The 24,216-nt window shown below is 44.9% G+C and overlaps 1 protein-coding gene, 1 non-coding gene and 1 pseudogene across 2 annotated transcripts in view; 1 reads left to right on the plus strand and 2 right to left on the minus strand.

Annotated features, from left to right (window-relative positions):
• Window positions 1-24,216, minus strand: part of tshr (thyroid stimulating hormone receptor) — an 86,998-nt gene that overhangs the window by 48,898 nt on the left and 13,884 nt on the right. The window lies entirely within an intron of this gene.
• On the plus strand, window positions 222-330 carry LOC137374060 (U2 spliceosomal RNA; annotated as a pseudogene).
• Window positions 6,733-6,932, minus strand: LOC137374053 (U2 spliceosomal RNA). Its single transcript, XR_010975756.1, has one exon. It is a non-coding gene; the product is annotated as a U2 spliceosomal RNA (small nuclear RNA).

Genomic DNA, 24,216 nt, shown 5'->3' on the forward strand with positions numbered 1-24,216 from the left:
CGCTGTACCCACTCTGTCCCTGATGCTAAGCATGTTGGCGTTTCATGACAAGCGTGAGGATGGCCCACGCTCAGTGTATAGATGGTGTGCGCTGAGTGTTTAACAGTTCACACTGAGGTCACACTGAGTGTGCAGTGATTCACGCTGGGTGTGCAACGGTTCATACTGAGAGTGTGGGTGGTTGGTGTTGAGCAGACTGATGGTGTCCTCGCTCTCCAACTATCGCTTCTTGGCCTTTTGGCTAAGATCAAGTGTAGTATCTGTTCTTATCAGTGCTTATTTGATTGAGAAGAGACCATGATCATTGCCTTTTGATCCTGGGGAAGCTTTGAGTAAAATGGCTATAACCAATTTTCGAGCTTCGGGCCAGGGAGTGCGCAACACCGTTCGGGTGGTCGTGAAGGACAAGGAAGGAGATGCACAGGTCGATCGCACCTTCTTCATCAAGAAAATTCTCTTCGATTGCTGCGGATTTCAAGCGACGGACATCTTCTGCCTGCAGGATTTCCCCAGCAGTGGTTACTTCGACGTGACGTTCCGGAACGTGGCGGGATGCATCAAGTTCCTGAAGGCGTTCAAGGAGAAAGGGGACCGGGCGCCACTGTCGATCCTCACAGCGGAGCCGCTCTTCACGCTTCCGTCACAACGGGACCGGGTGGTGACGATTCACCTCTACAACCCCCATGTTCCGGTGGTGGATGTACTCACCTTTCTCGCCAGGTACGTCGAGGTGGCCGGCAGCAGCACTGATGTCAAGGACCCCTTTGGGATCTGGACCAGCAAGCGGCAGGTCAAGGTAACCTTGAAGGTAGATCCCAGTGGAGCCATCATCCACCCTCCCTCCAGCTTCACTATCGGGGGAAGTCGAGGCTTCTTGGTCTACGCTGGGCAGCCCAGAGTTTGCTGCACCTGTGGCAAATCTGGTCACATGGCAGCCAACTGCAGCACGGTTGTTTGCAAGAACTGCAAGGAGGAAGGCCATCAGACCAAGGACTGTAAGCAGACTAAGTGTTGCAACTTGTGCGGTGCGGCAGGCCATCTCTATAAGACCTGCCCCAAACGTTGCCTCAGCTATGCTCAAGCGGCAAGGTCCAAGGAAAGGCCGGGAGAAGGTTCGACGAAGGCGTCCGCTGTTCGAAAGGAGACCAGCAACCTTCTCCGCAGTGAGGAACTTCAACCTGAGAAGGAAGGGGAGGCGGCTGAAGCCAACGACCCAGCACCTACCCAGCGCCCGGAAACCCCTCCTCCACAGACAGAATCAATGGAGGAGGAGGCAGCAGATGGACAAACAGGTCAGTGGCAAGTGGTCCAGAGGAAAACCACAAAGAAAAAACATCCCAAAGCCACCACCCAAACCAGTGGCAAGAGGAGGCTCTCTTCTGAATCAGACTGCAACAACTCCTCTTCGCTGGACGGGGAAATGCTGGAACGACAGCCCCTTCAAAAGAGGCGGCAGAACTCCGAGATGGATGATAAAGCATCCCAGCCCCCGGGCACTGGAAGCTGTGATGGGCCCGGCGTGCCCCAACCCCAATGCCCCACACGTAACGACGTGGCCAACGCATCTCAGCTCCGGGACACCGGGAGCAAAGACACGTCTGGCGCACCTGGGCTCCGGGAGACCGGGAGCTGTGATGTTTTCAAGGAGGAACAGATGGAAGCAGCTGAGGACAACCCAATCCCCTCTGCCTACAAGACCCCCCTGATGTCACCCGAGCGGAACAAACCCTGCATGAAAAATCAGGAGGGGTTTCTGAGCCCAACCAATGTGAAACTGCTTGCGCACACGATGGGTATGCAGGAACATCCCGAAGGACTGGGACTAGCGAGGACAAATGGTATGGGAAGCAACAACTAATTTTTAGTAAAAAATGGGTGTAAGAATTGCTTCCATTAATGTGCGTAGCATTAAATCTACTACGCGATGTGTTTCAACCTTGGATTACCTTGCCAAGGTCAAAGCTGACCTACTGTTTCTGCAGGAGTGTGGAATACCACACCTCAGCACCTACAGGCAGTGGTCGCGATGGTGGTCCCACGGGCCATCGATCTGGTCGGGGGGTAATGATTGCCGTTCCTCCGGCCTGGGTATTCTGCTGCGGGTAGGTAACTTCACCATCTCCGAAGTTAAGGAGGTGGTGGGCGGCCGCCTCCTCGTAGCAGACGTGATGTACAACAACGCTCCGCTCCGGTTGATCAACGTGTACGCCCCGGTACAACGCAGCGAGCGGCTGACCGTCTTCCAGCAGCTCCCACTGCTGCTGGCGACGTCCAGGCCGGTCATCCTAGGCGGTGACTTCAACTGCATCATCGATGCGGCTGGACGATCCGGCAGTGACAACAGCAAACTGGACGCTACATCCAGATTCCTAATAGAAACAGTTAAGGATGCCAAACTGCACGACGTCTTCAGCAAACCTGCAGACGGAGCGCAGCGCAGATACACATGGTCAAGATCGGACGGGTCTGCCCGTTCCAGGATTGACTTCCTGTTTGTGTCCCCTGCTGTCACGGTCGGATCCACCGACGTCAAGCCGGTGTTCTTCTCCGACCACTGCCTCTTACTGGCCGACTGTCACTTACAGGACGACCAGCGGGTTGGCAGAGGGACGTGGACACTCAATGCGACACTGCTGACCCCAGAGAACGTTGAGGAACTCAAAAGGGATTACAAAGGTTGGAGGACCGTGAAACCCCTCTTTGAGTCTCCAGTTCACTGGTGGGAAGCGATTAAGGAGAACATCAAGAGGTTCTTCATCCACAAAGGTGTTCAGAAGGCGAGAGAGAGACAGAGGGAAATGTCCCGACTCCAGAAAAGTATGCAAAATCTACTCCGGTTGCAGTCAATGGGGGTCGAGGTCAGGGAGGACCTCCAAGAGGTGAAGAGCCAGCAGGCCTCGCTCTTTGCCAAGGAGGCCTCCAAGATCATCTTCCGGTCCAGAGTCCGCTCCATCGAGCAGGATGAGACGTGCTCGCGTTACTTCTTCCAAAAGGTACACAGAGAGAGCTCTGTTATCAGCAGCCTGAAGGAAGAAGATGGCTCGGTAACGTCTTCGCAGTCCGACATACTAAGGATCAGCAAATCCTTTTATGCTGGGCTGTATGACGCGAAGCCCACAGACAGCAGAGCCTCCCAGTCCTTCCTGTCATCTATCACAGAGGTCTTAGATGACAGCAGGAGGGAGAGACTGGACAAGCCGCTAACTCTGGACGAGCTGACAAAGGCCGTCGAGTCTTTCGAGACGAGTAAAACTCCCGGAAGCGACGGCTTACCGGTCGAGTTGTACTCGGCCCTGTGGGACTGGGTCAACCCGGACGTGCTGGAAGTATACGAGAGTATGCTCCTGGCCGGCAGCATGTCAGAATCCATGAGAAAAGGCATCATCACCCTCATTTACAAGCAGAAGGGGGAGAGGGCAGAAATCAGAAATTGGCGGCCCATCTCACTGCTTAATGTTGATTACAAGATTCTGTCCAAAGTCATAGCCAGTCGAGTCAAGTCTGTACTGGAGTCAGTGATCCACCCTGATCAGACCTGTACTGTACCCGGCAGGAAGATCTCTGATAGTCTCGCGCTACTCAGGGATACATTCGCCTACGTACGGGACAGGAGGGTGGACACCTGCCTCATCAGCCTGGACCAGGAGAAGGCTTTTGACAGGATATCGCACACCTACATGATGGATGTGCTTTCCAAAATGGGGTTTGGGGAGGGAATCTGCAATTGGATCCAACTGCTCTACACAAACATCAGTAGCGCAGTGTCAATCAACGGGTGGGAATCGGAAAGTTTCCCGATCAAATCTGGAGTCAGACAGGGCTGTCCTCTGTCCCCGGTCTTGTTTGTTTGCTGTATTGAACCCTTTGCTGAGTCTATTAGGAAGGATGCGAGCATAAGAGGGGTGACAATCCCAGGCAGCGGAGGCACTCAGGTCAAAACCTCCCTGTACATGGATGACGTCGCCGTTTTCTGCTCGGATCCGCTGTCCGTGCGCAGACTGATGAGCATCTGCGACCAGTTCGAACTGGCCTCGGGAGCCAAAGTTAACCACGGCAAGAGCGAGGCCATGTTCTTTGGCAACTGGGCTGACCGATCCTTTGTCCCCTTTACCGTCAGGTCAGATTACCTGAAGGTGCTGGGGATATGGTTCGGAAGGGCCGGAGCATGCACCAAAACATGGGAGGAGCGAGTAGCCAAGGTACGACAAAAGTTGGGCATGTGGGGGCAGCGATCTCTCTCCATTGTGGGTAAGAACCTGGTCATCAGGTGCGAGGCGCTCACGTTGTTGCTCTACGTGGCGCAGGTCTGGCCCATACCCCACTCCTGCGCCGTGGCAGTCACCCGAGCCATTTTCCGCTTCGTCTGGGGATCTAAAATGGACCGTGTCCGGAGGGACACAATGTTCAAATCTCTGGACAAGGGCGGGAAAAATGTACCCAACGTGGCCCTCATCCTGATGACCACCTTCGTGTGCGGCTGCATCAAGCTGTGTGTAGATCCCCAGTACGCAAACTCCAAGTGTCACTTCGTGCTGAGGTTCTATCTGTCCCCGGTGTTGCGAAGGATGGGCCTGGTCACATTGCCGCGGAACGCTCCATGCAGTTGGGCAGTGCCGTACCACCTATCCTTCGTGGAGCAGTTTCTGCGGGAAAACACCTTTGACCACCGGTCCATCAGGCAGTGGTCTGCACGGAATATCCTCAAGGCCCTACGGGAAAAGGAAACAGTGGATCCTGTCGGATGGTTCCCCGAGCAGACCGTCAAAGTCATTTGGCGGAATGCCTCATCACCAGAACTTTCAAACAAGCACCAAGACGTAGCTTGGCTGGTGATGAGAAGGGCCCTCCCCGTCAGATCCTTCATGCACACCCGAAGTCTCGCCGTCTCCGCACAGTGCCCCCGCGTTGGCTGTGGTGGGGAAGAAACGGTCGCCCACCTCCTCCTGGAATGTGCCTTTGCAAAGCAGGTGTGGAAAGAAATGCAGTGGTTTTTGTCAAGGTTCATCCCAAGCAGCTCTGTAACACAGGAGTCTGTGCTCTACGGGCTGTTCCCAGGGACGCACACCGAGACAAACATCAACTGCTGCTGGAGGACTATCAATTCGGTGAAAGACGCCCTTTGGTCTGCCCGAAACCTGCTGGTCTTCCAGCGCAAAGAGTTGTCCACCGCCGAATGTTGCAGACTGGCACATTCCAAGGTCCAGGACTACGTGCTGAGGGACGCACTAAAGCTTGGGGCAGCCGCAGCAAAGGCTCAATGGGGAAAGACCACAGTGTAAGGTTCCCCCACCAAGCTGGACTGAGGGGCTGGATCCATAGGAAACCCCTCGAACTGTATCGTTAATATTCTCAATTGCTGTAAATGTAAAACTGTAATTGACATGACAATTGTGAAATGGAAGGGTTGGGAAGAAACTCATGACAGTATTGAAGGAAACTGATCTCCCTTGCAATGTTTGTATTTTTTGGTGCTGTTTGGAAACTGTTTGGCAATGTAATTTTTACAGATTTTTATGAATAAAGTATATTTTGGAAATAAAAAAAAAACTAGCATCTGCTACCAGCACCTTTTAAACAAACAACGGTTTGTAACACAGGAAGCTGCGCTGTCACAAGTCACTTGACGTCCTCAATCTGCATGTAGAAAAATCCCCTTTTAATGGGAAAACATGAAAATGCTTTTCTGTATAATTAGCAACCCAGGAGCACGAATTGGAAATGTACAATTTCTGAGAATGTGATTTCCTCAGCTGCTGTGCCAACTCTGGTGGGAAGGTGTGACAAGTTTACATAGCAAGTTTTCATTGCAAATGTGGACACAGCAATTTAAAAAAGGAAGCATTGATCGCTCTTCCTTGGCTTAACCCATGGGAAATGAAAACCAAGTGTTGCCTTCAGGTGAAGTGGGGTTAAAGGGCAGGGGATAATTGGACCAGGACCAGCAGCTATAATTCTTTTAAATGCTCAGTCATAGAATGATACAGCACAGAAAGTGGCCATTCGGTCTATCATGCCTGTGCTAGCTCTTTGAAAGAGCTATCCAATTAGTCCTACTCCTCTGCTTGTAATTTTTTTTCCTTTTCAATTATTTATCCAGTTCCCTTTTGTAAGTTACTATTGAATCTACATCTACCGCCCTTTCAGGCAGTGCATTCCAGATCAAAACAACTCACGGTAAAAAGAAATTCCCCTCAACTTACTTTATTTTGTTGCTAACACAAATGAGAGAACAGTTTGTTTGGAATATGTCAATGATAAAGTAGAGTCAGCAGTGAAGTACAAGCTACAAAAACATTGCAATAAAGAACACCCTTATAGGTAGCTGCAAATCTGATGGCATAATTGTTCGTCGGAATTCAAAGGTTAAAAAGAAAATGTACACCAGCGGGAATTCTAGTTTCTCCCTGGCCAATTAGCGCGTGATTATAAACTGTTATTTAGGCACCTGCAACGTGTGTGTAAAAGCTGCACCTAGTTATCAACTGGCGGGGCACTGTGAATTCCACACATCTGAGATCATTAATGGGATGTTTATTAAAGAACGCTTTACCAAAAAGAATCCTTTTCCACTTTGTTTTCTTTTGTCCACCATTTTGTTCTTTCTTTCTCTTCCAAGCGTGCTGACTCTTTCTGAGGGATAGTTGCAGCTGCCTTGAAGGTGGCTTCTTCATACTTGCGTCCGGGTGGTCAGGCTGTCTCACCATATTATTATTTTTTTTTTATTCCCTGAAAGGGAGGTGCACCGTTCCCAGAGATACTGCAATACCAGGTCGATGCGTGGAGTGGACGAAGCAAGCCCCTATTCCATCTCCCTGCTCCAAAAATCAATTTAATATATGGTCCCCAGATAAGGGACGTATCAAATATTAAACTGATAAGAACAGATACTCCATGTGGGGAAGGTCACAGCCCAGTTCAGGCTTTCCAGCAAGGCGGGTGCCAGGAACAGCAATCAAACAGCACAGGAAATCCTTTTGTATATCTTAGCCCAGGAAGGCTGCGGCTGTCATTGCTATGCTTCCCTGCGTGAGTTCAGGAAACTGAGCCCAGACCCAAATTGGAATCTTGAACACGTGTAGCATCAGTTCCGACACAATTACCTTTGCTGCTGATGACAGAATCCAAGTGATTTGAAGATTGACTTCCAAATTACAGTGAAACCTCCCACGATCTCATTGTTATTAAAATCATGTCACCCTCCTCCCTGTAGTGCAAGTGAAACCCTTTACCACCTATTCTAGTAGATAATATATAAATAGATAATAATTGATAATACAACTGAGAACCAGGCGGAATATAGAAGGTTCAGTGTGGACGTGAAAACGCAAATAAGGGAAGCAAAGAGAGACTATGAAAAGAGACTGGCAGCTAATATAAAAGGGAATCCAAAAGTCTTCTTTTGGCATATTAATAGTAAAAGTGTGGTGAAAGGAGGAGTGTGGCGAATTAGGGTCCAAAAAAGGGATTTACACATGGAGGCAGGGGGCATCGCTGAGGTTTTAATAAATACTTTTCATCTGTGACTTGTAAAGCAGGAGGGCCACTATGCACTTGTACAAACACTTGAAAGGTCTCATATGAGGATTTTGGTTGGGAAGGGGGGAGTGGGCATAGGAGAAAAGGGACAAAAAGTGAGCACACCTACCAGTAAGTTCTAAGCAGCTTCCCTGTGTAATATGCCAAGAGCAAAACAAAGAACAACCTACCTAGAGTAGCTGAGGATTCAGGCAGAGAGTAGTTGCCAGCAGACCCCACAACAGAGCAGCGAGCTAGGACTGCAGACAGGACCCGGGGAGGTGTTAAAACTCTGCTAGTACATTAGGCAATTTGCAGGAGATTGGAACTTTCACCAAAGCATTTGACCTCGTCAGCAGACGTGGTCTCTTCAGACTACTAGCAAAGATCGGATGTCCACCAAAGCTACTAAGTATCATCACCTCATTCCATGACTATATGAAAGGCACAATTTAGCATAGCGGTGCCTCATCAGATCCCTTTCCTATCCTGAGTGGCGTGAAACAGGGCTGTCTTCTCGCGCCTACAATGTTTGGGATCTTCTCCCTGCTGCTCTCACATGCGTTCAAGCCTTCAGAAGAAGGAATTTTCTTCCACACAAGATCAGATGGCAGGTTGTTCAACCTTGCCCGATTTAGAGCGAAGACCAAAGTACGGAAAGTCTTCATCAGGGAACACCTCTTTGCTGACGATGCTGCATTAACATCTCACACAGAAGAGTGTCTGCAGAGACTCATTGACAGGATTGTGGCTGCCTGCAACAAATTTGGCCTAACCATCAGCCTCAAGAAAACGAACATCATGGGACAGGACGTCAGAAATGCTCCATTCATCAATATTGGTGACCACACTCTGGAAGTGGTTCAAGAGTTCACCTAGGCTCAACTATCACCAGTAATCTGTCTCTCGATGCAGAAATCAACAAGTGCATGGGAAAGGTGTCTGCTGCTATGTCCAGACTGGCCAAGAGAGTGTGGGAAAATGGCGCACTGACACGGAAAACAAAAGTCCGAGTGCATTAAGCCTGTGTCCTCAGTACCTTGCTCTACGGCAGCAAGGCCTGGACAACGTATGTTAGCCAAGAGCGACGTCTCAACTTATTCCCTCTTCGCTGCTTCCGGAGAATCCTTGGCATCAGGTGGCAGGACGGTATCTCCAACGCAGAAGTCCTTGAGACGGCCGACATCCTCAGCATATACACCCTACTGAACCAGCAGCGCTTGAGATGGCTTGGCCATGTGAGCCGCATGGAAGATGGCAGGATCCCCAAGGATGCATTGTACAGCGAGCTCGTCACTGGTATCAGACCCACCGGCCGTCCATGTCTCCGCTTTAAAGATGTCTGCAAATGCGACATGAAGTCCTGTGACATTGACCACAAGTCGTGGGAGTCAGTTGCCAGTGATCACCAGAGCTGGCGGACAGCCATAAAGGTGGGGCTAAAGAGTGGCAAGTCGAAGAGACATAGCAGGAAAAAAGACAGAAGTGCAAGGAGAGAGCCAACTGTGTAACAGCCCCGACAACCAGTTTTATCTGCAGCTCCTGTAGAAGAGTTTGTCACTCTAGAATTGGCCTTTATAGCCACTCCAGGCGCTGCTCCACAAACCACTGACCACCTCTAGGCGCATACCCATTGTCTCTCGCGACAAGGAGGCCAAAGAAGAAGGAGTTTTCAACCAATCTGGCAGTGGGTCAAAAATATGTAAAGAAATAGTACAACCATAACTGTTTTAGTCTTTCAATTTTTTGTTTTGTGGGTGGGGCCTCAGCCAAAACGAGCAGAAAGAGCTCAACAGTGTCACTGGAGGCCCAGCATAAAAATAAAAGGCTTGTAGTGGCAGCTGCCAGTATTGCAAGCTACAGCCCTCTTAAAAACATGGCTACGTTTGCTGACAATGCAACCACCAGGTGGTGCAGTACTGCCACATGTGCAAATGTAGCCTCATCCACTGAAACGTTACTGTCTGCGATGTCTCAGGCAGCTGCCAGTAATAAGGATGGCGCTGCTCAATTCATCACAAAAAAATTAAACCCAAATCCCCTCAATTGCTGTAATTGCTGCCTCCATCCCATCCCCAACAGTACCCTGCTCCTTCTTGCCATGGCGTTTCTCTTCGCTGCTCCCTCATGTGCCTGTCTGCTTGCCACGTGCTCTTCGCCTCACTGCTGGCTCCCCTCAGCCACTCGCTCCCGCCCTCGTCGCTTCCCCACCTCGGCCGCTTGCTCCCTGCCTTGCTGCTTCAGCCTCTTGCTCCCCACCCCCACCAGTTGCTCCTTCCAGCCCTTGTCGCGTCCCCCCCTCTCGGCTACTTGCTCCCCACCTTATCGCTTTGGCGGATCATTCCCTGCCCCAACTCCCCCCGGCAGGGAGCGATTGGCCGAGGGGTGAAGCGGCGAGGATGGGAAGTGAGCGGTTGAGGGAAGGCAGCGGTGAGGCCGGGAGCGATCGGCCGAGGGGGAGAGGCGGCGAGGGTGGGAGCGAGTGGATGAGGGAAGGCAGCGGTGAAGGCGGGAGTGAGTGGCTGAGGGAAGGCATTGGGAAACTGAAAGCGGCGATTGAAGCGAGGATGGCGGAGGGGAGCGGGGTACTGTTCAGGGGAATGGAGGCAGCGATCGTGGATATTGAGGGGTGAGGACGCCATTGCCTGGTGACGTCAGCGCGTGCGTGCGCACATTCATACAGGCAAGCTGGCAAATGATCGCACACACTGATGACGTCGCGATTGCTCTGCGCGTGCTTTGTGTTGTCATGAGTCAGTGTAAAATAAAACTGCTCTCAGTTTAAAAAACTGAACTGTGTAAACAAGGAAAACTGTTCTCTTGGTTTAAAATAAACAAGCTGTGTAAACAGAAGCTGCTGTTGGCTCACTCTTAAAAGGGGCAGGCCTGCAAAAACCAACCTGGCTAAAAAAAGGAAACAGAAAGCTGCGCCTGTAAAAAGTCCTATATTTATAAAACAGTAGGATCATCCAGAAATTGGCTTTCAGGTATTGAGTTATGTGCTGGGAGGTGTTGGACATAGGGTCTGAATTTAAATTGTTTCGACAATGGATGGAACTGTTTCCTAGATCAAGAAGTGAGCAAACCAGAGAAACAAGCATCAAAATCAAGATCGCACTGGGCAACAAGGGCCTGCAACCGATCAACGCATCAAGATCGTCAACTGATTGTCAGAAGGTTCCCAGCAAGATCTGAACATTCCTGGAAGAGCAACTCAGGGTGAAGGTCAATTTCCCAGTACATAGGCTTCAGTTTATGACCTACCGGCAAAGGCAAGATTTTTAAAAATATTCTTTCATGGGATGTGGGTGTCGCTGGCCAGGCCAGCATTTCTTGCCCATCCCGAATTGCCCTTGAACTGTGTGGCTTGCTAGGCCATTTCAGAGGGCAGTTAAGAGTCAACCACATTGCTGTGGGTCTGGAGTCACATGTAGGCCAGACCAGGTAAGGACAGCAGATTTCCTTCCCTGAAGGGCATTAGTGGACCAGATGGGTTTTTACAATAATCAATAATAGTTTCATGGCACTATTACTGTAGACTAGCTTTCAATTTCAGATTTTTAAAATTAATTAATTGAATTCTATCAGCTGCCGTGGTGGGATTCAAACATGTGTTCCCAGGGCAGTAGCCTGGGCCACTGGATTACTAGTCCAGTGACAGTACCACTATGCCACCGTCTCCCTGCAATGAACAGTCCAAAGCTGAGTCCATTGACTGGTCTGTTGCAAGGTGCCAAGACAAAGTTCAAGAATGCGACTTTGCACATATTGAATTGTCGGAACGGGTTACAGGACCAGTAATCGTGATTACCCCAATAGAGGCCTTTCAAAAAAGACCTGCTAGAAAAGAAGAAAGGGCACACCATAGATGCGCTACTCAATGATGGAAGGAAATTTGAAGCCATTATGGCTGGGTATCAACAGTTACAAGTGTTGGGGGCGGCAACAACAATTGGTATGGTAACCAAGGCTCAGTAGTCTGCTAAGCCTTGTGGCAAATGTGGCCTGACTCACCTAATTCCAAATTTTACGGCGTACCAGGATGATTGCAAAGCTTGTGGCATGCGAGGGCATTGGGCAAGACAGTGCAGAAGGCTGAGCTCAAATACTGCACACAGGAATGGTCACAGATCACATGCAGAGAGAACGTCTGCAAGACAGGAATACAAACGCAACAAGAGGTATGCCAACACACAACAAAAGCCCAAGCAGGTACATCAGGTCAGCAGAGAGACAGATTGTCAGGAGGACACGGATGAAGAATGCACTCGTGAGAACAGCGACAAAGCATTTCACATAGTCAACTTGCATCAACGTGTCAGTTATTACACAATCTGAGACATTCACCATGGTCGGGAATGTACTTCCCCAGAAGAGTGACAAGCATAGCTCACAGTAAAATTCGACACCGGTGCAAGTATCTTGCCTATCTGTATACTGAAGGACATGTACTTAAAGAAATGGAAATCTATGGTACAACCCAACACAGCTAGGCTGATTGCCTACAATGATTCTCCATTCAAGTGCATTGGAACGATAACCTTGCAGTGCAGCTATGTGAGTTATGAATAGCTACCACAGATGTTTTATTTTGTACACACATCTGGACCATCTGTCGCAGGACTTCTAGTATGCCAAGGTCCATGCATTGTCACAATATATGAGGTCAGTAACACATCGGAGATGGTAGAAAATATCCAGGTCAAGAGTATCGGGTCAGTCCATGTAAAGGACGACACAAAGGCTGGAAATCTTGACATGAAGAAGCGATAAGACTGGGAGTCTCTCTTTGGGCTTCAGTTCATTGCAGCAAGTACCCGGACAGCAGAGGGATTGCCAGTGATTGGTGACGTTGCCAGTGTTACGACCAAGGTGGAAGGAGTGCACTGTCTTTCTCTAGTTCTACTTTTCCACAGGTCACAACATATATTTAAATGCGGTTACCAATGCGGCATACTCTATCTATTTTAGTTTCAGAATAAAATCCAGCAACCAGATTTCTTTAATAAACAACAAAAGTATTAATTTATTATAAAACAAGACTTGGTCAATAAAGCTGCAAAGCTTTAACACACAGTTTGAAATACGACAATAAACACACACATATATATCTATATATATATACATAAAATATATATATAAAAATATATACCCTTCTAAGTACCCAAAACACACACACACACATACCAGTTGAAGGAAAAATGCTTTGACCAAAGTACTTGTTAATTCTTGAAGAAAAAGGATTAGATATATTATGTTTCAGATGGCATACAGTCTGGTGTCTGAGTACACATAGACGGGTCACTCTCGTTCAGGAGATGTCGAGAGGAAATCTTCCAGAAGCTTCTCAGGAGAAATGTGGCATCAGGCGTTACAGCTTTCACACACTGGATTTTTTTGCAGGGTTTCTCAGAGAGGTGGAGAAAAAATGAGCTGGGTGTTTCATTCAGCAGGATACAAACCCAACTGACTCAAAACCCTATTCAAAAATGAAACCCACTCTTGAGTGCCATAAATCTTGATATGTTACTTCTCTTGCAAACAACTCCTCTAGTCAGAAGGCACCTGTTGTTTACTTAGCTGAAGACATGTGACATCCAATAAATGTTTTTAAACCGAGTCCTTGCACTGACCATTTAAAAAAAAAGTCTAGCTTCTACGGAATAGCATCAGTCCTCCAATGAATCCATCTTCGCAATTCTAAAACATGAGTCCTCAAAAAATATTAAAAACTAGAAGAACTTTCATAACACCAGTTATCATTTTTCAAAGCTTTTTAAACAAGGGAAGATGAAGGCATCATATGACAGGCAAGCAGAACCAGAATTAGATCAATTGTGAGTAGGACGGAAGATCAGAGTCCTTATTCATGCATCGGGAACTTGGTATCCTGCAGAGGTTGCGAAGATTTGCAACCAGCCCTGATCGTACGAGGTCCAGACACCCAGTGGTACGATTCTCAGATGTAACCAAAGTCAACTCAGAGAGCTATCTAACAACACTACATGTGACAGCCCTGTGGCATAGCGGACACGTTCAAAGACAAAGTCTGAAGACAAACGTACAGGGGCTACGAGCACAGAGGAAGAACATGCTAACCAGCGTCCTGAGTCACCAAAGTCTCAGAGAAGTCATCAAGATGAGCTCAGCTCTGGGAAGATGTTCACGATAACAAGATTGGGATGAATAAGCAAACCTCCTCTTAATTTTCTTACTTGTAAATAACGTTTTGTTTTTATCATGTATAGTTAGTCTGAACCACAACATCATTGTTTATTGCATATATGTTTTTATCGTTGGAAAAAGGGAGATGTTGTGGGATGGCCTTAAGAGGACTACCTTAAGAAGCTGTAAATGAAGATCACCAGAGGAAGTGATGTGACATCACACATGACCAGGGAGTTGTGGATGTAGCCTGACAGAATGAGATGCGTATTGGTGTGGCTCCTGCAGTAACTGTTTTCTAGTTGAGTTATAATAAAAATCCACATTTTCTTTGGATATTACTTGGAGTCCTGTGAGTCTTACAGAAGTTCACACACCAAAGGAACAAGTAATATTACAATTACAGCTACTACACTTCAAAAGTCCTTCATTGGCTGAAAAGTGCTTTTTTTCCAGAATTGATTCAAATTGCATTTTCCACTTTGGCATGTGTTTTAAGTGTTGATTTGCTGATATGTGGTTGAGGTATAACAGCAGCTAAGGTGAGTGAGTGAGTTGAATGTAATGGCTTTAGATTCCCTCTTTGGGATATAAACATCAGACAAATGATCTGGTCATTGATCCATTGTTTGGGGACCTTACTGATCGAAAATTGGCTGCCTTGTTTGCTTAAATTACAACAGTGACTACACTTCAAAAATAATTCTTTGGGCTCTAAAGTGCTTTGGGATGTTAAAAAATTGTTGCTAAGTGCAAGTATCATAAATCTTCCCTTGAAACATGGGTCAGTGGCACCCCCCAGTGATCATCCCCCAGTATTTGCAGAGGCAGCTTAACTAGTGGATGCTCTGTCTAAGGGAGCACCAGTACAGATAAAACAGAGTGATGAATAAATGTTCTTATTTGACTGACCAGCTCGCCATAACTGATACAACATTATGTTAAGGTGCCAGTTGTGGCTCAGATGGTTGTGGATTCTTACTCCCATTCCAGAGAAACAAGTACATAATCTAGGCTGACGCTCCAGTGCAGTACTAAAGGAGTGCCGCACTGTCAGGAGTGTAATTTTTCAGATAAGCCCTTTCAGACGGTCGTAAAATGTCCCTGGTGTCCTGGCCAATATTTAGCCTTCAACCAATGTTACTAAAACAGATGATCTGGTCATGATCAGATTTTTATTTGTGGGAGCTTGCTGTGCACAAATTGGCTGCCATGCTTCCTAGATAACAGTGACTACATGGTCAGATTTTCAGGATCTAGGAAGGAAGTTAAAAAGAAGCACCTCGAAGGTAGTAATCTCTGGATTACTCCCAGTGCCACACACCAGTGATAATAGAAATAGGAAGATAGGGAGGATCAATGCATTGCTTGAGACATGGTGCAGAAGGGAGGGCTTCATATTCTTGGGACATTAGGATCAGTTCTGGAGCAGGAGGCACCTATTCAAAAGAGACGGGTTGCACCTCAACAGGACTGGGACTAATGTTCTCATGGGGAGGTTCACTAGTGTGGTTGGGGAGGGTTTAAACTAAATTGGCAGGGTGGTGTCCTCCAGCATATAGAAGTAGAAAAAAGGAATGAGATGCATAAAATGGTAAGAGTGTTGGATAGTACTAGAGAAGAAAGTGGTAGCATATTAGATAGGAGCAGACTAAGAAAGACTAGAAGGAATACAAAGACGGATTTAGAATGTATGTGTATAAATGCACAGAGTGTGTTGAATAAGATCGGTGAGCTACAAGCACAAATAGCCTTGTGGGAATAATACATAATGGCAATAACAGAAACATGGCTTAAAAATGATGAGGACTGGGCACTTAATATTCATGGATACAAAGTGTTCAGAAAGGATAGGGAAAGAGAAATGGGAGGTGGGGTGGCAGTACTGATTAGGGAAGACATTGTAGTGTTGGAAAGAGAGGATGTCCTTGAAGGGGTAAAGGCAGAATCCATTTGGTTAGAGTTGAGAACAAAAAGGATATGATCACACTACTGGGGGTATTCTATTGGCCTCCAAATAGACAGAGAGAGATAGAAGAGCAAATCTGCAAGGGAATCACTGAGATGTGCAAGAACAATAGAATGGTGATTTTGGGGGACTTTATATCAATTGGGTAATGTTGGAGTAAAGGATAAGGAGGAGGAGGAATTTCTGAAATGCGTTCAGGATAACTTCCTTGATCAGTATTTTCTCTGTTCAACTAGGAAGGAGGCATTGCTGGATCCGGTGCTGGGAAATGAAGTGCCAAGTGGACCAAGGTTTATATTACTAATGGAGAAGAGTAAGGAACAATATAAATTAGAACTTCTAAATTGGAAGAGGGCTAACTTCAATGGGATGAGAGGGGATCTAGCCAGGATAAAATGGAACCAAAGATTGACAGGAAAAATGGTAACGGAATAATAGGTGACCTTTAAGGAAGAGATGCTTCAGATTCAGGCTAGGTGCATTCCAACAAAAGGAAAAGTCAGGGGATTCAAAGCCAGGGCTTCTTGGATGATGAGGAGATGGAAAATATGATGAAAGAAAAAAGAGGGTGTACATCAGGCAAATTCTTCAAGCGAGAACAAGGACAATACAATAAGTTGAGAGGAGAAGCGAAGAGGAAAATAAGACTGGCAACGAAAGAATAGGAGAATAGAATGACAGTTAGCATAAAAGGGAATCCAAAAATCTTCTACCAGCATGTAAATAGTAAGCGGGTAGTAAGAGGTGGAGTGGGGCCTATTAGGGACAAAGAGGATGATATGCTTAGAGGCGCAGGGCAAGGCTAGGATACTTAATGAGTACTCTATATTGGTGTTTACTAAGAAATAGGGTGCTGACGAAATATTGCTAGAAGTGGAGATGGTAGAGGTAATGGATGGGGTGAAAATTGAGAGACAGGATGGATTGGCTTTGCTTAGAGTGGATAAGTCGCCTGGTCTGGATGGCTTGCATCCCAGGTTGCTAAGGGAAATGGGAATGGAGATAGTGGAACGGCTTGCCATATATTTCCTATCTTCCTTAGATACTGGGGAGATCCCAGAGGATTAGAAAGGCAAATGTGACACCCATATTCAAGAACGGGTATAAGGACAGTCCTAGTAACTACAGGCCTGTCAGTTTAACCTCAGTGGTGGGTAAAGTTTTAGAAACAATAATCAAGAAAAAAAATTAACAGGCACTTGGAGAAGTTTGAGTTAATTAAGGAGAGAGTGCAGATTTCTAAAAGGCAGATCATGTTTGACTAATCTAATTGAAATTTTTAGTCAAAGTCATAACTGCACAGAAGGAAGCATTGCTGGATCTGGTGCTGGGTAATGAAGTGGGCCAAGGGGACCAAGTGCCTGTGGGAGAGACTTGGGCAAGTGATCACCATATCATAAGGTTTATATTACTAATGGAGAAGAGCAAGGAAGCCCATAGAGTCCATGCCAGCTCTCTGTAGAGCAATCCAATCAGTCCCATTCCCTAGCTGTATCCCCATAGCCCAGTAAGTTTATTTCCCTCAAATTCCCACCTGATTTCTTTTGAAATCATCCATTATCTCCACTTCCATCATCCCTTGTTGGCAGCGAGTTCCAGCTCATTACCACTCGCTGCGTAAAAAAGTTCTTCCTCACTTCCCCCCATATCACTTGCCCAAAATCTTCAATTTATGTTCCCGAGTCCTTGTATCATCAGCTAATGGGAACAGCTTTACTTTGTTTTCCCTATCCAAATCTGTCATAATCTTGTACACCTCCATCAAATTTCCCGTCAATCTCCTTTGCTCCAAGGAAAACAACCTCAGCTTCTCCAACCTAACAAATGTTATTTATATGGACTTCCAGAAGGCATTTGATAAGGTCTCACATAAGAGACTGTTAACTAAGGTAGAAGCCCATGGAGTTGAGGGCAAATTATTGACATGGTTAGAAAGTTGGTTGAGTGGTAGGTGACAGAGAGTGGGGATAATGGGTAAGTACTCCGATTGGCAGGATGTAACTAGTGGTGTCCCACAGGGATCTGTGTTGGGGCCTCAATTATTCACATTATTCATTAACGACTTGGATGATGGCACAGTAAGTCATATATCCAAATTTGCTGATGATACAAAGTTAGGCGGCGTTGTATACAGTCTGGATGGTAGCATAAAATTGCAAAGAGATATTGACAGACTAGATGAGTGGGCAAAACTGTGGCAGATGGATTTCAATGTGGGCAAGTGTGAGATTATCCATTTTGGACCAAAAAAGGATAGAGCAGGGTATTTTGTAAATGGGAAGAGGTTAAGTACAGTGGATGTCCAAAGAGAATTGGGGGTTCAGGTGCATAGATCTTTAAAATGCCACGAGCAAGTGCAGAAAATAATCAAAAAGGCTAATGGAATGCTAGCCTTTATATCTAGACGATTGGAGTATAAAGACACAGAGGTTATGCTGCAGCTGTACAAAACCCTGGTTAGATCCCACTTGGAGTACTGTGAGCAGTTCTGGGCACCACACCTTAGGAAGGATATATTGGCCTTGGAGGGAGTGTAATGTAGGTTTACAAGAATGATACCTGGACTACAGGGGTTAAGTTACGAGGAGAGATTACACAAATTAGACCTGTTTTCGCTAGAATTTAGAAGGTTAAAGGGTGATTTGATTGAAGTCTTCAAGATATTAACAGGAAAAGACAGGCTAAATAAAGATAAATTATTTCCACTGGTTGGAGATTCTAAAACTAGGGGGCATAGTCTAAAAATTAGGACCAGACCGTTCAGGAGAGATGTTAGGAAGCACCTTTTCACGCAAAGGGTGGTAGAGGTTTAGAACTCTCTCCCACAAACAGCAGTTGAAGCTAGAACAGTTGTTAATTTTAAATCTGAGATAGATAGATTTTTATTTATTTTTTATTTATTTAGAGATACAGCACTGAAACAGGCCCTTCGGCCCACCGAGTCTGTGCCGACCATCAACCACCCATTTTTGTTAAGCAAAGATATAAAGGTATATGAAGTTAGGCCGCAGATCACCTATGATCTCATTGAATGGCGCCACAGGCTCGAGGGGCTGAATGGCCTACTCCTGTTCCTATCCTCCTATGTTCCTATGTTCCTAACCTTGTAGCCAAAATCATCCCTGGAACCATTCTGGTAAATCTCCTCTGTACCCTCTCAAGGACCCTCACATCCTTCCTAAAGTGTGGTGACCAGAACTGGATATTCTAGTTGTGGCCTAGCCAGAGCTTTATAAAGGTTTTTGATGAAGTAACAGAGAAGGTTTGTTGAAGGGGATGCAATGGATGTTGTCTATACATTAAGAAATTGTCTGACAAAGTACAACATAAAAAGCTGGTTAACAAAACTGAGGCTCATGGAATAGGAGGGTCAGTGTCAGATTGGGTTAAACTTGGCGTAAAGACTGAAAACAGCCAATCGTGGTAAATGGATTTTTTTCAGACTGGAGGATGGTAGACAGCTTTTTCTGATGTATATAAATAACTTGAATATTGGAATACAGAGTAAAATTTCAAAATTTGCCAATGATACCAAACTTGGAGGTGTGGCAAAGAATGAGGACGATACCAATCGATTGCAACAGGACATAGATGGGCTAGCGGAATGGAAAGACAAGTGGCAGATGGAATTTAATACAGATAAGTGTGGGGTGATGCATTTCAGCAGGAAGGAGAGAGGCAATAAATGCTTCATGGCGCAGTTCTCAAGAGTGTGCAGGTATTTTTTTCTGGAAAGCCAGTTGTTGAAGGATGATACTGGAGCCAATCTTTACTCAGTCTTACATTTATTTACAGAGTGAAAGATTACAAACATATAAGGTCCACACTCACTCTCAGTAAGTGTCTCCTTATATGTGCTCAAATAAGATCCCAATTAATGCCCTCCATCAGCATATAATTAAACACAATTGATATACAATTAACTGATACCCTTTTTTCTCTTTAAATAAAACTTAGAGTTTAATATACACAAATAACATGACAAAATAAATTCCACATTCTGTACAAAGCATTACATCGCGAGATGCCCCTCCTCTAGGACTCCTAACAATTTCTATGTACAATCATTTGTTTTTGCAAAACAATCAGAGAGTTGATGACTTGCGTCTACCCATTTAATTTTGGATGTTTTCTTTCTCTCTGTTTCAAACCAGCAAGGTCACTCTGTAATCTTTTCTCACACACACATTTTGTAGAGTGTACATTATCCCACAAGGAACTATTATCTACATAAGATTCAATGAGTATTCTATCTTCAGTATACCCCTTGTACAAAATCTCACCTAAAATACGTGACAAATAGAACCTCATATCCACTACTGCCACAAGAACCAGTGTTTCTGCAGCTAAAGTACTTTGAACAGCCCTTTTTATTTTCTTAACTTCCCATGCTACAGGACAACAGTTCCAATTTTCATCCATCAGAAATATTATGAATTTGAATATCCATCAGGTAGATTAGCATGTGAATAACCACTAAAAATGACTAGTTTTATAACTTTTGGAGCAGCTAAGGATGGGAACTGAAGTATGCATTTCTCCATATTTAATTTTTTAAATGTTTTATTTCTCTTTAAAACATTCTCAACTTTTGGGTGTTTCATTGTAGTACATAACTCCAACACATCAAATTTAGCATCTGGTCCAGTCTCAACCAGTTCAATTGACCAATCAAGCTTTGCAATTGCTCTGTCTTTGCTTTAGATATAACATTACTTTTCCATGATGGCTGAGTATTATTAACGGGAACACTCTCTAAAGAGGACTTTTAACACTCTCTAAATAGGATTGTTGATTTAAAGTTATTCCAGACCTACACTGCTTAATATTTAAACCAATATATTTATAAGCCCCACAATTCTGACTCCCAATCTTAAATTCTATTCTAATCTTATTAATAACCCATTCCTCAAATTGCACAGTACCACACCACACCAGAAGAAATCATCAAAGTGCATCATGAAGATGCTTGAAAGTTTTTCTTTATGACAGCAACACAACATTGTAGGTAGGATCTGCCTTTAGTTGAACACAACCTTTTTTCAGCAAAACAGATCTCATCAAAAAATACAACAACTGGAAGCATTATTCAGACTATAGACACATTTGTTCAGTTTCCATAGTTTTCTTCTGCATCTGCTGCCTCATTCGCTGGTTCCACAAACACTTCTCTTTGAAAAGTATCAACCTGCAGAAATGTGGCTTTTATGTCGATTGATCTACAGTCCCATGAATATGAGGCCAAAACAGCTAAGAAGATTTTTAAGATTACTTTTCCAGTTGTGGGAGAGTCCACTCTAACATCTGTATCACCCAGTCACTCTTCAAAACCCCTCACAACTAGCCTCTCTTTAGTTTTGTAAGTCCCATCTGCAAGGACTTTCAGTAAAAATCCATCAATGGTTCAAAGCTGGCTCCCCCTTATCTGGCACCTCAGAATAAATACCAAACTCTGACCAGCTATCAATTCCTTTTGTTTTGCCACTTTTATTAGTTTATCCTCAAGCCACCAAAATATCATGGTCATGAGGGCTTCTGCTTCTAGTTCTGTAATGACACTGTTCTGTGGCATTTATTTCATTGTCTAATGTGTTCGAGCTACGGCCTCTACTAGCACTTTGATGTCTTTTGGGACTACTACTGTAAGATCTCCCTCTCACTCTATCAGAGGCTCTTTCTCCAGAACGTGATCATTTCCTGACACAAGAGTCACTTCCAGACCCAATATTAGAACTTGCACCGCACTTTCTTACCCTCCACTCTCTCACCCCATTCTGCCAGTCCATGGACCTTGCTTCTTGGCTATCATCCTGAACATTCAGCCAATATTTAAACTTGCCAGTAGATTTTCCTGCACGTTCCACAATTGTTGCATCTCTCCATTCATTAGACCCCTCTGGAATATATATCACCCGAGTACCCACTCTGGGCAATCGGCCTTTGGATGTGATAGCCGTGTCCTGCATATTGTGATCACACATTACCACTATCCAACCATCTTCTGTTTCTCAGGACCTTCATCACAAAACACATGAGCATTTGACGTACAAGGTGCCTGGTTTCCTTCTATCAGCTACTCAGATTCTGCGATTTTGCAATTAATCCCAATAAATTGTGAGGAATGACAGTTTGATTGCCATGTTTGACAACTACTGTCTTACCATCAAGACCTATCTCCTTTCCATTCCCTATGACCCTCTCTTTTATAATACACCAAATCTCCTGAATTAAATTCTATCTCAGATAATCTTATACAATGCCTCAGAGCTCTCCGAATTTTCTCCGAGACCTCAGCCTTGATGAAAGCCCATCTCCCTGCATGTAAAGCATTCAAATGTTCCAAAAAAATTGAACTAATTGTTAAATTCTAGAAAGCTTATTGTGGAAGGATGATGCTGGAGCCTATCTTTACTCAGTTTCACATTTATTGTACAGAGTAAAAGGATTACAAACATGTAGCTCCTCACTCAAAAACCTCCACCAGTCTCAATAAGTGTCTGCTTGTAAGTGTTCTAGTATATAATTAAATAATTGATACACAATTAACAGATTAACACTAATTGCAATACCTTCGAGAGCAGGAGGACTATCACACAGCACAAAAGGCAATTTGGGATTCCACCCATAGATCAATTGATAGAGACTATACCCTCCAACCATCTGAAGTGACTTCTTTGCAAGAACTGCCCATGCAGGGCAGATGTCAACTTGCAGCTTGATTGGTCAGCTAAGATTTTATGCAGCATTTCATCAATCGCTGCATGATTCCTTTCACAGAGCCCATTGCTGAAAGGACTTGCAGCTGCGGCATTCATGACCATAATGTTCATGTTTTCATACATGTCGCTGAATTAGTCATTGGCAAATTCCCCTCCATTATCAGTCAGAAACTTAGCTGGTGCCCCACGTCCAATCCCTATTCATTTCTCCATGATTTTGTCTATAATCATCCTTTTGTCCTTGCTATGTATTATTGTAGAAAGGCTAAATCTGGTTGTCAGATCTATAAAATGTAGAATGAAAATATTTGTCTTTGTGCCATACATTTAGATCCATGGCAACTACCTCATTAAAGTCACATGTCAATGGAAGGCTTACAATTGGACGTGACGGTGTCCTCCAATACTGTTTATATATTTCACGCTTCTCACTAATCTCTTCTATTAGTCTCATATACTCTTCATCAACCACACCTGCATTCTTTAGCAAAGTTTTTACACTTTGACAAGAAGGGTGAGCAAATTGTCTGTGTAACTTTAAGACAAATTTGCTTTTTTCCCCCTATCTTATTGTTATCACCTGATGCCATTAATACTTCTCTAACATTCTGACTAGAAACATCAGATTTTGTTAAGGGGATACAATAATACCCTGACTGGGTAAACTAGAAATCCACTTTGCAAAACAAATTGCCTTATCATGCTCCATGTCAAGTTTCATTTGTGCCTTTCATAGGTTTACTTAACAGTAAAAGTATCTCACCAGAGACTACATCAGTACTGAAAAAGTGGCTTACTCCAGCTATTTTACATGGAATTATAACATTCTTTAGTGACTGCAATGTGTTGTCATCACCAAAGCTAATGCTTAATCTTGCATCAATCCTCACTACTGAGTGATTCCAGATAACATTTTAACCAATCTGTTTCACATGCTGTCGATGTACAAGAGCAGCTAGCATAGCACAGTTGAACGAGTTCGCAACTAACACATTCATCACAGGACTAAAACTCCTTGTGACTAGTACAATTCATTCAGATTCATCAGTATTTTCCTCTTCTGCCTCAGAATTCTCTGCGTTCTGTGTCATTTCGAGGACCCTGTCTCTCCATTTTGGACAGTTCATTGCATAAAGGTACATCACACCTGAAACACCTATTAACTGCTCTTTGGGTATTCCTGGGATTCATTCACTGTTCCAATTCTGTCTTCTGCTGTAATTGCCAGCTCTGCTAAAGGTGTTTTCATCCTCATTACACCTGTCTGTACCTCTTCCATTGTACTGGTGCCTGAGTCCAGTATCTGGACCATTTCAAAATCTGGCAATCATTGAGTCCTCTATCCTTTGTGTCACTGCGGAATATCCCATTTGTTCCGCCAAGGTTGCAGGAAATGACTGCTTCCCCAGAAATTTTTTTAAGGCAGCAGACATCTGATCCAACAGTGTGTCTCTCTCAGAGAACCGAACCTCAGTTAGAACCAGAAGCCTGTTCATGTGCTACATCTTAGTACAATCCAGCAATTTAAATGCTAGCACTGATCTCTAAATTAAATTTTCTCAATCTTTTATACAGTCTGTGAAAGTCCATGATATATTCCTCCATTGAATAATCATCCGTTTTCCAAAATTTGTCAAAGCCTGACCATGCCTCATCATCATTTAATAGATCATCTTACTTGTAGCTTTCATCCAAGAACTCCATCATCATCCAACTGACAAGCATCCAGCTCACACAATACTTCACATCTGATTTTACTTCTGGTTGGAAGTGACAACACCAAGGCCATACCTTGTAACCTCTTTGGTAGCGAAATAACCCATGTCCACATATTCACTTAATTCTTTC

The sequence above is a fragment of the Heterodontus francisci genome, chromosome 9 (assembly GCF_036365525.1).
Source record: "Heterodontus francisci isolate sHetFra1 chromosome 9, sHetFra1.hap1, whole genome shotgun sequence".
In the NCBI taxonomy this organism is placed as follows: Eukaryota; Metazoa; Chordata; class Chondrichthyes; order Heterodontiformes; family Heterodontidae; genus Heterodontus; species Heterodontus francisci.